The sequence below is a fragment of the Xiphias gladius genome, chromosome 8, assembly GCF_016859285.1.
Source record: "Xiphias gladius isolate SHS-SW01 ecotype Sanya breed wild chromosome 8, ASM1685928v1, whole genome shotgun sequence".
Classification (NCBI taxonomy): Eukaryota; Metazoa; Chordata; class Actinopteri; order Istiophoriformes; family Xiphiidae; genus Xiphias; species Xiphias gladius.
Window position 1 is genome coordinate 26,820,935 of NC_053407.1, and position 14,366 is coordinate 26,835,300.

Below are 14,366 nucleotides of genomic sequence, written 5' to 3' on the forward strand. Positions count from 1 at the left end.
TTTTCTCCGCAAATCAATTCTAATTTTGCTCTCCCTGTCGATATCCTGCTCATGGCTCTCTTTCATTCGGGCTTACTTGCCATTTCCCATCATCCAGATTTTTTGGCAATGTTACTTTGGGTAACTTGCTAACAGCCGCTGTGGTTATCAAGAGGCGGGATGGCATGTAATTACGTTAAGCAATAGTGTCCTGTGTACCAATCTATTCAACAAACATCCTCTCCAATCGCTGAGTGGGAAGCTCTGTAGCTTTAGCCAGAAGTATTCTGTTCCTTTTATTACAATTAAAAAGTTTTTGTTCCTGAAGAATGTTCCTCAAGGCTCTTGTATACCTGCCGTCCTTCTCCTACGGACGTCTCTCAGCATTATGTTGGTGTATTGCATTTTTTCTTGGCCTCCGCAGTAGTTGTCAGGTTACCAATGTCAGTGAGTGAGAGTGTGTTATTGCAGCAGAAAAACTGCCCGAGGCAACGTATTAAAACAGGGTCACGGGCTAGCTTTCCCCAGGGCTCCCTGTCAAATTTTGGTTTTGATGTAACAAACATGTTTCAGGTGAGGGTGAAAGGTATGAGAAGAACCCTCCCACCAGAATGAGAAATAGGGATGTTTCGAGTCTGACTGCATCAATAAATTAACTGCAAATACTTTAACTGACCTTAGAAAAACAAGCCCATAATTTTGATTGGTATTTCTGGCAGAAATTAGTGAAGTACAGACTTTTTACAACAATTTGAGTCATAAAGAAAAGCACATATCTTCAACGAGTGTTCAAAATTGGATAAAATCATTGTAGCTCATGTTTTGTTTCTCCGTTTGTTTTGTATTATTGTCAGTCCTTCATTGGAGACGGAAGGTAGCACGAACCTTTATATTCAAACAGTCACACATAGGAAGATAGATGGATGCAGTTCAGAATTCAGCGGCTAGTTGCATATAAATCCATTTGAACGCACTGGGCCTAATCAGCCTAATCTCAAAATTGTCACTTAGAGACTCCTTCAAAGAAATTGTAACTTTCAACAAATCCTAATGCAGCACCTTCCTCTCTGGCTACCATTTACCTTCCCAAACACAGAAACTGGTAGTCGGTGTACCATATTTGTGGGATGAAAGCATGTGGGACACCATTGGGAGTGACATTTGTGCAAAAAGAGCTGGCCAAAGTAGCCCCTGAAAAAGCCAGATGTGTCTGCTATCAAATGGCGGAATGTAGCCATCAACCCCATAATCACAAAATTGTCCTCAACAAGGCAGCCAATGCTTTTTTTTGCTGTTTCCTGTAGGTAATGAGAAGCCGAGTAGAAAATTGCCTGGCGCAGGCTTATAGTTACGTACCTGCTTCTGAATTACCTCTGCCCGATTATTTTGTTTGCTGAAGGCCATTTCTGGGCCTCTGACTCACCAGGTCTCATCAAATTGTCTGGATGGCAGCTTTTATCACAATAACACTAATCACTCCCACTTCCTCGCGCTACAGTAATGCAACACTAAAGAGACATGACAAGACAGGTGGGATATCTCAAAGTGGATTTGAACTATGATTTTGAACAAAATAGATAGCAGAGGGACTCCGAATTAAGATTTAGATGCAAAATACAGTGCATATGGAAAAAAAATCAACTAATGACATTATGATAAAGTTAAATTAACTCGTTTCATTAATAATCTCACATCTTTCACCTTTTTTGGACTGTAGAGCAGTTTTCAAGCAAAATAACCATTTAGAAATGTAATTTAAAACACACCATAAGTATCCTTTTGTTGGAATGGAAATAAGGTATCCTAAAAGGGCAAAGTGAAGACGAGACTGTCTGTACCCGAAGGGGTGACTAAACCAGTGACCTTTGTCAAAGGACGAGATTTCCTCGAAAAGAAGACCGGGAACAATGGACACACACAGTGTCCCTAATGCTTTGTCTCAGGAATATCTAACGCACTGCTTTGCTGGAGAGAGGCCAGATAATAAAGCTCAGTCAGGATCAGTGAAGCCGGGCTCCACTGACTCTACCCTCATTGTTGGATGCGTCCCTCTCTGGGAGTCGCTGTGTGTTATCAGTGATCATCAAAGGCACTGTCAGGAAAGTGTGGAACTGGGGCTTCCACAGTTTGTCCGAGACGCTAGACACATCCAAATGAGACAGGCTTATTAATTCTTCAAAAGCCAAACGGCTTCCTTTTCCCCAAGACTCATTTTGGTACATTTAAGGATGATAAAAGCTCAGCCAGGGAGCTCTCCCGCCTGTTTTCTGCTGTCTCTCTTTTTTTTTTCTCTCACACATACATCATACATAATGCAGGCACATGCGTTCAGTTGATCTCAAGAAGATATTACTTCTTGCTTTAAAATAGCTGTCATGTTTCAAAGTCTTTTGTAGGAATGGAAAGAAGGACATTTCGGGGACAAAACTTCAGAGTTAAAAGCAGACAGTGAAACCTGTGGTTTGCAGCTACCGCTTCTGCACATAGACGCTATGTATGTTTTTCATGGCTGAGCTTTCTGCTTTTTTTCTGCTGTCAGAAGGCAGTAATAAATGTGTTTATGATATTGTGTGTCAAGAGAGCCAGTGCTGGGAAAGTGCATGCGTGCTCAGCAAAACCATTCCCAGAAACCAAAACTTTAAAAGGCAAAACCGTACTGTTGTTGAGTTTCTTCTGACAAGTTTGCTAGTCAGCTACAAACTCGAAATGTGAAGGAGACAAAGTTAATTCTGAGAAATGAAGCAGCCAATTTCTCCCCATCTAATGTAAGAGCCGTTTCACTGAAAGAAAATGGAATCACAGACAATGAGAGCTGTTTTAATGGGATGCAACAGAGGAGGACAAAGCCTTGAAATTCATTACAACTTTTTTTGCATTTCCTCACTATTGCTGTGCATTGGATTATATGTGGAACATCAAAAGCTTTAATTATCTTAATTACTCCTACATTTGTGAGCAGGGAAGCTCCTTGAAACCAAAGGAAAATGCAAGTGTTTCTTTGGCAAAACTAGTCGTTAAAATGCACATAATTTGAATTTATATGAGAACCTTAATTGGTGAATTCATGCTTATCAAGGGGCCTCCTTCATTACAATTCAAGAGGCTTCTTTGTGGTGGCCATTTTTTCACATAATGAATGTGATTCTTTTCCTCCCTCAGTGCAATAACTAATTGCACGGATGGGCTGATTGTCCCCGTCCCCACCTACACACCCAAAATGACTACAGCAAGTTCTTTGTTTACAACTGACAACCTGAATATAAGAAAAACTCTATTCTATTCACTTGTGACGCTGATAAAGTGGGTGTACAATACTTTAGCCATTGCTGATAATTGAAATACACTCTAATAACAAATTAATAATATATTAATCTGACTATGACAATAGCTCAACTATAACGACTGGAATTTTTCACTTGTTTCCCTTTCCATTACCAACTTGACTTGAAATTCAGTAAGAGGGTAAAGCAAAACAGAACCAGGCAGGACCAAAACTAGTGAAGTTTACTTAATAAACTTTAGGTATTTCTGCCTTCATTACCTTTTCACAAAATGGCTTTCCCAACAGTTAGCTCATACCATTTTCTTTTGGAGTAAGACAAAAGGACAACAGAGTGTCTGATGTTTCAATTGTTTCCTGTTGCTTTCCCTTGAATTATTTCACGTAGGAAGTGGACCTGAAAGTACTAATGACTACTGACCTGCCAACCACACTACTGTAAAGAAACTATTCCATGATAAAATCTTTTTCAAATATCACTCCAAATCACTCGTTAAAATGAAAAATAAGCTTCCTTTCACTGCAAGCATTGGCGATTGCCAATTACACTACGGAAGCTGCCAGCAAATGTATTTTCTGGAATGGCCAAAACCCTGAAATTATTTAAGAATAACTAAATACTTGGCTGAAAAGCAGTGTTTCATTGTCCTCTCTGGCTCAAGTCTCAAGCCTATTGCACCTGTGACCACAGGCAGCATCTCTGATTAATGTGGGGGGCTGTGGTCAGAGGTGCGCTCCGTTGCACATGTAACCGAATCCAACACCGAAGTCATGCTGCACTGACACACCCTGCGGTACACTTTACATCACGGCAGCAAGGTTGAGGTATTACAGCACTACAGTCCAGCAAAAAAAAAGATCTTCAGCCAGTATTAAGTTGCTCTTTTAAGATACTCACTTAATACTTAGTTAATATTTTCAATAGTCTAAAGTAGGACCTGTACATTCCACTTATTTCCAGGATTTGCTCAGTGCAGAGAGCCCTGGCCACTACCAGTTGTGGTGTTTGTGCACGTCAAGGCGTCGTGTCATCTCTGGATGTGCATGAGTATTTTAGGGAACAGAGCGAATTTCGTGCCTGGCAGCTGAGGAGTAATTTGGTCAGACTAAGGCAATCTTGGTGAATCGGGGGATTAATCCGATCATCTTAATCGCAGTAAGGATGCAATCCACGGCTAACAGAGGAACTTGACCAAAATTGTTTTGGTACGTCGGTTTATACAAACAGCAACAACAGAGTCGCTGTGGCTAGATCACCGCAATATACTCTTGTTACGTAGATACTGTAAATGGCATTACTGAACCCGAACCTAATGCAAACCTGAAACAGTTGTCCACAATTTCATTGTAGTATAAATACATTGGGATTATTTACATGCATTTACATTTATATGGATGTAAATGAAGCCCGTGCTAAAAGGTCTACGAACGGCGACAGCGTTAGCCAGTGCAATGCCCTCTTGTCTAGTGAGTGCGTTGGATAATGTGGTGGGTCTCACCCTGAGGTGCAGGGGATCTCACTACAGGATCAGATGACACTTGTGTAGGTCAACTCTTTCGGGCACAAAGCCCAGTTGACTTGTTCAGCAGAACTAAGCCAGCAGCAACTGCCAGGGGGTTAGAGGTTAGCGTAAGCCGCTCTGTGCCACCGCAGCCCAGTGACTCTAACCGACAGGGTTAGCTGTGGGGCTGCAGGACCCCTCTGCGAGGTAAATCGCTGGAAGAAAGACACAACAACAACACAAACATGACGGGAAGATGAGAAAAAAAATCATGAAAATATAAAAAAAAAACTTGCAGCCTGGGATTTTATGCATCACACAGCTTAATCATACAAGTAGATTTTCAAAGGCACAATGCACTGACCATTTGTGGCCAGTGTTGTGGTTTTTATATCTTTCTGACATCTGTTTTTCAAGAAGGCATCAGATGCTACTCAGGAGGCGTGATGGCCTATTTCACAAATTACGTTCGTTAGAATATTTTCTAATTCAAAGCACACACTGTAAGCTTTATCACTAGTAGGAAATAGATGTGAAAATGTATTGGAACAGTGGAAATTAGGACCAGTGCATATAAGCCAAAGAAAACAGCAATCCAATAAGCTTCATTATTATTATTATTATTATTATTATTATTATTTTTGTTCCAATACCGTGTGAGCTGTCCCTCAACATGCATGTTTATTCTGCTCAGGCACCTAATCAACTGACTACGACTACTGTAGCAGACGCGCTGCCAATGTGCATGTCATTTTCATATCTGTGCAGTGACTGTAAAAATACATTATAAAATATAGACCAAACACATGTTTGCCGACATATTAATGAAGCCCCGGTGGCCAAGGGAGACGGCACAGCTACACTGATACATCTCTTTTGCCCCCAGCGTACAAACAGCGGTGTCAATTTCTTGACTGAGTCCCTTAAGGCTGCTGGCACAAGAGATACTTCAGTTTGAGGACTGAGGGGGTGTAGGGAGGGGGGGGGGGGGCGCTGACTCTCTGCATGAAAAGATAATTGTCTCCTCCTTACCCAGAGACACGGGTGTATTTCGATGACCTATACCGGGTACTATTCCCCCTCTCTTGCACAGCCTGAGATGTCACAGTGGTTTGCCATAATTACTTTTGCTGATAGAGGTGAGAGAGGACATTTGCATCAGATGAGGCACCCAATGGTTGGGTCCCCCCACTCAACATATGCAGCTTTTAATGTCACAGTAATCTCTAAAGGCTAGCACTGGCAGCGCCACTGTATATCTCCACAACTAGCTGAATCAGTGGTTTGGAAATAGGTTTGACATTGACTTCGGATAAACGTGGGACCACACACAAAGTCACAAAAACACGCACACGCACACATCCTTGTTTTACTATATTTGTTGGGACCCGTCATTAACATAATGCACTCTCTAGCCCCGTACCCTAACCCTAACCCTTACAACTGAATGCCTAACCCTAAACCTCACCCTAACCCTAAAACTAAGTCTTAACCCTCACACAACCATTTAAACCTGTGGGGTCAAGCATTTTTGTCCCCATAAAGCTTTTGGACCCCATAAGTATAGTGGGCCCCCAGTTTACGGACCCCACAAATATAGTAAAAGAAGCACACAGGCACACACACACACTCACAAAAAGAAAGCACCTTAGTAGAGATAGGTTGTGCGTCTTCACTCAGTCTGATTTTTTTGTTGTTTTCTACAACAACAACAAAAAAAACAAAAAAATACTTGGGAGCAAGATTGGCAAGGTCATGCCGTGGTTTCTTAACACAGCATCCCTCTCTTTAGAGGCTGTAGAGATAAACATATGAGGCGTGTACTCCTTACACCTTTGGTGTCAGAGGAGGTTTTCACCGTCTAGTATTTGCTGCCTACTGCCGTAATTTGCCTAAAGATTTTTAAACCTTGCGTATCCATGTTTTGAACAGAACAACACTACACCTGGCTTATTATTTTTTTTGCCATTTATGGATGCATATTGCACAAAAAAGAAAATTACAATTTACTTAAAATCGATACAAAAATACAAATTGTCAACAAAATGATTCACAGAAATTTGACCAACTGACACACACAAAAAAAAAATCACCTTAAACACTCCTCATAGTAATTAAAGATCTGCCATTAGTGTAACTGTCTGAGGTGACAGTGAAGTTGTATAGTGTAGTTGGCTGCACTATCCAGTTTGACAAAAGGAGCACACCAGTTTACAGTTGCTATTAAAGTAATGAGGAAATGTATCTCTCATGATGCAAATATGTTGATGTTGAATTTATCAGTAAAATATTCACTGACAACATATTTCATTTTTTCTCCACCAAAATATCAGATCTTGCAGTACAATACCCGTGTGTGGTGACACACAACTAGGACATACAGTAATTCCAATAACGAACCTCCACCTCACTTCAGATCAGGCAAGCGGTTCCTCCCAATCAACCCCAGGTTTGGCTGTAATTATCAGTATCACTAAGCACAATTAACAGTCAGAGCCTTTACCCCCATGACATGCAGTAGTACACAGGAAATCCTGTTCTCGGGGAAAATGGGAATGCTGGGGAGGACGGTAGGCATATTTTCATGTTGTCCTCTTGAAAACTCTTGAAAAAGACATCCTGTCCGGAAGTTTGAGTCCAGAGTTGGTGTGGTACATAGAGGTGAGAGTAGTTAGTTTTACTTGGTACCACTTCATCTCCCAAACTAGCCCCAGAAACTTCCCCACCGGGGATGTGTTGACCACTTCTCCAAGCTTTGAAGGTGGTTGGTCACGTGGTGGCTGTCCCATGTCATTTCTCTGGGCTGAGTCCGACGGGGTTCCGAGGACTTAGTCCTTGGTCCAGGAGTGCGTTGCTCTTACTCATGTTTCATCTCACCAATTGGATTTGGGAGACCTTTCTAGGAGCTGTTGCCCTCTTCAAGACATACCGGGGTGATACGGTCAAGCAACCCCACCCGCCACCAAAGTAAAGAGGTAATTCTTAAGGCCGAGAGACCAGAATTCCTGAGAACAGTTTGTTGTCAGTTTGTAAATTGTGACAACGTTCACAAGCTAACAATCCCACTTCTGATTGGAATTCCGATGTGTCTGAGGTATTTACTAAAAGATTAGAATCCATAGTTTCAAGAAGTTTTCAATGTTTGTTCTGCTAAAATGCACCGATCGTGCGAAGATGACGCAGCGGTGCTTGTCACTGGAAAGCCCTGGTTGTCTTGTTTAAAAATGAAGCTGGAGCATCTTGATATCTCCGATGGGTAATATATAACAGAAAACGTTTGCAAAGATGTGTCACCAACATGTTTGCGTTCATAATGTTAACCAAAAAAGTGCATAAGACAGGCACCATCATGGGCACACTTGGAGGGCTCTGACCAGCATTTTATTTTGGATTTTAGTGATGACTTAGAACAAACTCTTATATATTTAATATTCAGCCTGATAATGAAATGGAATAGTAAATGTAGACAAAAAACATAATTGTGCTAGTTCAGCTGACTTAAAATGACACAGTATTTTGTATTGGTAGCAACAACATATTCAACCATCGTGCTATTATCAAAAGTAGAAAGAAAGAAAAGCACGTCCAACCCTTCTGAGGGCTGCAATTTAGAGATGACCTTGAACCCACTTAACAGTTGTACATTGATGCAGCAGAGGTGTACAGTCAAGAAAGCCTGCATCTCTCTGTCTTTGTGCCATCATTTTTTCCTTCCAATCTCCCGCTTTGGGAGAACGATCCTGCCTTCCATTGTCTCTAAATCCCACACCTCCCAGAGCATGCAAGTCTGTTCATCACGCTTTCTCCATTCTCTTCTTGGTTTTTTTTTTTTTTTTTTTGTCTTGGATTTTGGTGACATTTTCAAAGTGCCAGATCCTTGCCTTGAGACAATGTGCGTGTGCCCACACCTCTCCGCCCCCCAAAATACACACACACACACACACACACACACACACACACACACACACACACACACACACACACACACACACACACACACACACACACACACACAGAAGCAGATACACACACTCCTCGCCTGAAGCCAGGCCCCTCTGTGCTCGTCTACCTCAGAGAAGCTGGAGCTTGGCATAGAGAGGAGGCTCCACTGGATTCTGTGCTCCGCCTGCCAATGCTGCTCTTTTGATCGGCAGCCAACTGATGACAGATCTACATTAAGCTCATAGTCTTCTCTCTTTTGCTCCGCTTCTCCTCTCCTCTTCCCTGACACCGGGGCGAAATGTTACTGTAAGTCCACAAGCATTGGTGGGAATCGAGGTCCCGTGGGACTAGCACTGTGAGCTTCCTCTCCCGCCAAACTGAGAGAAATATAGAATGCTGAGTGGGTTTCAGGCTTGCAGAAAAATACCATGTGGGTGTAAGCCAAAGATAGTGCCATACCAAAAATTCAGGGGGACGCTTTACACTGATGTGTACCTCCAAGTTATGAAGGAAAAATGCACCCTTTAATATGCTCAGAATTGGAGATACTGGGAAATTTTAAGTTATTTGGTGATGAAACGTTGTACTTATTTTTTTTGTTGCACTTGCCTGCCCTCAACTTTTTCTTCTACTTCAGTTTTACTTGGACATTTCGTAAAATGGCCTTGCATAACCTTGTGAAAAAGGCATCTATTCTAGTTGAGAGAATGTGAGGTGAGAAAGCTAAACTGTGGCAGCATTTCTGGTTGCTCAGATTTTGCAGATACTCAAAAAGGGACTATGAGGCTATGCCCGGTCTATGATGGATTTCTTTCCGTGTGAGTGCTGAATGTGGGTGATGAGTCTAGACAGAGGCCCTTGGTCTCAGGTGCAGAGTGACTGACACCAAAAACCAGACGCTGAGGGTTAATCTGTCAGACTGACAGCAGACAATATTTCAGCAAACTCTAATATCTGCGCTGGAAATTTTCCAGACACAACAAAGCACATTATTGCCATGTTTACAAGTGGATTTTCATTCAGCTGAAAAAAAGGAATCTTCTTAAGATTTGGATGCAATTTTGGTTTGGAATGATTAGGTCAGACAAAGCTGCCAAACATAGAGCATATTGTACTCTAAGCTATGCACCCCCCCCCCCCTTGTTTAAAATTAATTAGAAAATGAGCAGCTTTAAAGAGATGAAGGGGTTTTCTTGTTCTGCGACTGAATTTTGGAAAAATGTAAGAATGCTTTGGCAGTTTAAGATGTATAAAAAGCTAGGAGATCTATGAAGGCAACATAATTTTAGATGATGGAAAAATGCTGTTCTTAATTAGCATCGTTCAGAAATCCTGCCACTCTGCAGCATGAAAAACAGATATTGTGCTCGAGCTGCGTTTCAGCTCCCACACAGCAAAGTGAGTATCTGCTGCTCATAACCTCAACAGAAAGCGCCAGTGTTGGCTAGCTGACCAGTCCCCAACATCAGGCAACTAGTTTATCAAGTTGCTTGCAAAGTGGATGTGGACAAATTGATTTTGGTTCATTACGGTGCATTTATGCAGCTCGTATGTGCCGATGAAAAATAGTGCACTGTGACAAGAGAGTGAGAGCAATTGCAGAGGATGCATGGCTAACAGCTGCTGGTGAACGAAGTCTGACGGGCAGTGATGCAGCTTCGCCTTTAGAAAAACACAACCAGCTGTTATTTCTAAGGGGAGTCATCTGCTTATTACTGCAATATCCAGCAGGAATAGCTCGTCTTCGCATTATTTAGCAAGGCAGGCGGCTTTGAAAGAGGTGCGACTTTGTGCCGATAGGTGAAAACACTGTCTTTTTCGCTTTAGCCGCTGCGGTTTTTCAATCATGTTTTTCCCAGACACTGTGATTGAGAGCATAATTTTGAAGAGGAAGGGAAAAAAAAGGTAGCAGATAGCATTTGGTGGGAGCTCATTGTATCGTTTGTATTTGTTATTACAGAGCTGTCCCTTGATTCAGCGAGGCAATGCTTTTGTGTGGGCTGTAAATTGGCAATCAGCCTGTCAAATTAACATTCGAATGGTCACTGTAAAGCCCCTGCGAGGAGGTCATGCCCTGTCTCAGTGGAGGAGAGAATGCAATTGTGTTACACCCTTAAAGATCATTTTACTGGGTTGTGGGGCATGGAGAAATATACTAGTACCCACAGGCACATACACCTCATAATTTCCACCGTATTTTTAAAAAAAAATCCGTTTCAACGAAGCACACATGAAGATATTCACTGATGCATTGTTTTGCAGCGAAACCTCGGTCTCCCTCTGTACTGAGACAAGGGGGAAGGAGTGAATCAGGATCCACGAGCGGGAGATGGCGAAAATGAGCCCAATGTAGCAAATGTAAGAGTAAGCAGGAGAGTCAGAGTGCATGTGGGCACAGGAGGGGGAGAAAACGACAGCAACGCGCTTGCCGTGAACGTATGTGCCTCATAGCTAACAAACATAACTCAGCCTCTGCCTTCAGTGGCTGCACGGCTATCAGGAGCTGCCATACAGTATCACTGCATCTATCGTGAAATATCCTGCAAATGTCAGCTCGAATGCATGTGTGCCTTTCTTTCAAGCCTGCTATAACTGTGGTACTTCACAATTCAACAGTGATGCCTATTTAGGTAAATGTCAAAGCAAAGTGTTGTATGGAACTGGCTAATTTGAAACCCATCAACTCATCCTGCTTCCGCTGATATGGTTTACTCTTTGGATTATACTCACTGTATATTAAGAAGTGAATTGTTTCTTCATGGCTTTGTTTTCGCAAATTTGGGTCCGTTTTACCGAAACTCCTCACATTAAGTTTATAGGCGGTGACATTTCTTGCCAAAAGGAATTATTTGCACTTGTACTCTGGGTTTCGGGGAAGCAATCGTCAGTTTTTAGCTGCCTCTTTTTGCGACAGGCATGTGTTAATTCCCTACCCTCGTACAGTGGCCTGCGCTGTATGCGTTGTTCCCTCAAACCCCGCTCCCTTTGGCTTCCCTGATTTGAAATCGAAGCACACAGCCTTGCTCCGTGCCATGCTGTCCTGTAGAAGAAACAGCTGTTTGCATGAATCTTTAATGCATGCCCACACCGGCATGCCATTGAAGCAGACGAGAATGTGGAGGATCACGTCGATGCCTGATTTAAACTGTTTCAAGTTCCCACCATTTCAGAATGTCAAACATCTCATTTACTGGAGTGCACCACTTAAAAATGTTATAGGTTAGAAAAACAGAAACAGCTACAGTAGTTTAGACAGCTTGCAATGTAGAGTTCCTTCATCAACACGGAATTTTAAGGTGGCAAAGAAAACTAGTTAAAGTACAGAAACAGCTTTAAAATGTAGAAACACAAGGCATTGCAAAACCTTTTGTCTGTCATGGGGCTTGGCAACACTGTTGAATTTAATATGGCCATATTAGGACTAGTATTATTCTGATATTAACGTCTCACCAGGTATGCAAAAATGCTCTCTCCTCAAGTATTCACAACGTGTCATCTTCCCCCTTTTAATTAAATAAAAATACTTATATATTAATATATAAATACAATGGTTTTAGCCAGAATCGTCCCTTTGTTGTACATACAAAAGAATCAAACAGACTGTGACCATCCGTAGGTGTGGTTACAACCAATAGGATGAGAGCGCAGAGCCAAGCCCGACAGCGTTTCCCATACATGGGCTCTACTTGGACGTCCCGCCCAGGTAGATACAATCACTCCGTTTTAACTCAGGTAAATCTTGCATTGGAAGGCCTTATTTCTCTCTTTTCAAACTCACTCATTTTTGGCTACACTTACTAAGTGGGTGCTGCAGGCTTCGCCGTGCGCAGCCGCCTAGCTAGCGTCTACCATTAAGAGCTATGATCGTGGCTGTGTCCAGGGCGAGAACATGTTACATGTCTACCTAATTAGTATTCAAGAGAACTCAATGTGATTCGCTCTGCACGCAGTAGATTCGTATTTCCGCGTCCTCTGAAAAGAGGTACCTAGTTCACCGCTAGCGATGCTGCGAATCTTTGGATTTAAAGCAATATATTGTTCGTTTTGATAACTGATGATGACTTGTCACTTGAATTTCACTTTATTCTGCTATGCAAACGATCGATACCAATGATATTATTTGTGAGAAAAGCATTGGGTTTCAACCCTAACCCCTATTCCCCTGACCCTAACCCTATTGTCTCAGAGCTAACCCCTCATATTGGGGTATCGCAGAGGCTGCCAGAGCACGTCAAATGCTACAGCATTTTGAAAAAGAGTCACACACGCACGCAACCCACACACATTCTGCTGTAGTTTTGTCAGTGTGTTTTGTTGTCTTAATTTAGAAGGAAATTTAGGCCCCTCTGGGTTTTGCGTGTCACCTAAACAGTAAGTATTTTCTTCTCTTCTAACCTTGTTCCGGCACTTTTATATTATTTGTCTGCAAAAAGAGCTTGAGTGAAATAAGCTAAAAAGTAAACACCATAAGCTGGATATGCTGCCCTGCACAGAAGAGCAATGCAGCTGTCAATATGGCTTCGGGTTTACAATCGTTGTGCTTGGCGACTGCTGTCTGTATCACACAAGTGTGAAAAGCAATAACACCACCAAAGTGTAACTGTTGGCGGTCAATATTTTCTCTCCCTGATAAACCCTCTGGGCAGGAGCGTTCCTCCGTCTAGCCAAAACAAACACAGCTTTGCAGTTTCAATTTGTCATAGTGTGTGCATATGGGGCCAGAAAGAAAAAAATATATATGTAAACCGTTGTCTTGCCACTCTGCGTTCTCAGTTTCACAGAGGGATCCTCTAAAAATGAAGTTTAAGGATTGCCTACGATAAAGTCCCTCAGCTTATCAGTGTCGACAGGTTCGAAAACAACTCCCCGCTAAAAGCAAATTAGTCTTCATGGCTGTTCCGCTGCGACTTTGATTCGGGCTATCTTTTTGTAATGTCACTTCTCTACAGGAGAACATTTTATGGGAAAGCAATTCGAGGCAGCTACTCTGAACTACACACAAAAAGTGTAATTTGGCACAAAACACATTTTTTTCAGATGCAAAAACAAAAAGAGAGGGAAAAAGATTACCTTACAAAAGTCAGATGTGTTTGTGGGGGAAAGTGTGACGGTTGACCTGGACGGGATACATGAAGAAATCTGCCTCAGCTGTGTCTGGGAAACAAAAGACACCCAACACGCCAAGGTTATTTCACAGCTGTGAGGCTTTTCAGTGTAAATGTAATAATCGCACGTCATTTACAGCATCTAACCGTGTTCACACATCAGTGCATCGAACGGTGAGTGATCCACGTCGCAAACACAACAGTGCGTGGGAAACACCAGATTTACAAAGTTTGCACACATAGTGTGCTAACTTAAGGCGCCCATGTTGTAATCATACACACCCACAGACACACACATCCACATTAACACACAGCAAACAAGCCTCCAATTCCCAAAGCAGCCGTAGACTCGGCAGACTCTTCTACCCAGTGGCTTACTTTTGAAGATGAATATCCGGAGCCCCCTAAGGAAAACAGCGCTTCGCCAGGAATGTCCAGGAACGTTAACTGTCGCCGTCCCTCTCCACGCTCCGACACTGACGGCTGTGATGGGAAGGCGCGGCGCGCTCACACTGAGGCAGGGTAATTGGCTAGAGATGATGGGCCATAAACATACAT

General features: G+C 42.4%; 1 protein-coding gene across 1 annotated transcript in view; it reads right to left on the reverse strand.

Moving 5' to 3' along the window:
* The window catches only part of LOC120793480 (alpha-1,3-mannosyl-glycoprotein 4-beta-N-acetylglucosaminyltransferase C-like), a 42,825-nt gene extending 28,978 nt beyond the window's left edge, over positions 1-13,847 (reverse strand). The window contains exon 1 of the mRNA XM_040133599.1: positions 13,774-13,847. The gene's annotated coding sequence lies outside the window, so the exon portion shown is untranslated. The remainder of the gene's footprint in view (positions 1-13,773) is intronic.
* Positions 13,848-14,366: the final 519 nt, after the last annotated feature.